Here is a 497-nt window from a genome sequence, read left to right as displayed (position 1 = left end):
GCTATCCTATCTCCCCTCAGTCTTCTCTGCTGTGCCACTGAGTGACAGCCGTTCCCCAATTGCCCGACTGCAGTGAGGCAAGTTCTTTCCAGGCAGTTTGAATCACTTCCTGCTCCCACACTCCCACCTTTGGGTCTCTGTCTTAGGGGCGGCGGGAGCAGCAGCAACAGCTGAGATATGGGCCAGAGATTGGAAGGCCACCTCTCAGAGATGCTATAGTCCTGGTTTCCTGCTCTGGCAGGGGGTTGGGCTAGATAGCCTTTGAAGCCCCTTCCAACTCTGTGGCTCTGTGTACCAGGTTGGTGCATGGGCAGTCCTGATGGGAATGCCATTTCCTGTGCTGCTGGGAGGAGGGGGCTGTCCTTGGCTGGGGGCGGCTCTGGCAGGGATATAAGACCTGTCGCTGTCCTCCTCAGGGAGAGGCCTTGAAGGGGAAGCAGCAGAGGCAGGCAGTGTGGGGGTGCGGTGTGGGGGTGCTGTGACAGCAGGGAGGGGAG

This window comes from Rhineura floridana, chromosome 1 (assembly GCF_030035675.1).
Source record: "Rhineura floridana isolate rRhiFlo1 chromosome 1, rRhiFlo1.hap2, whole genome shotgun sequence".
NCBI lineage: Eukaryota > Metazoa > Chordata > Lepidosauria > Squamata > Rhineuridae > Rhineura > Rhineura floridana.
This window is presented reverse-complemented; position numbering follows the sequence as displayed.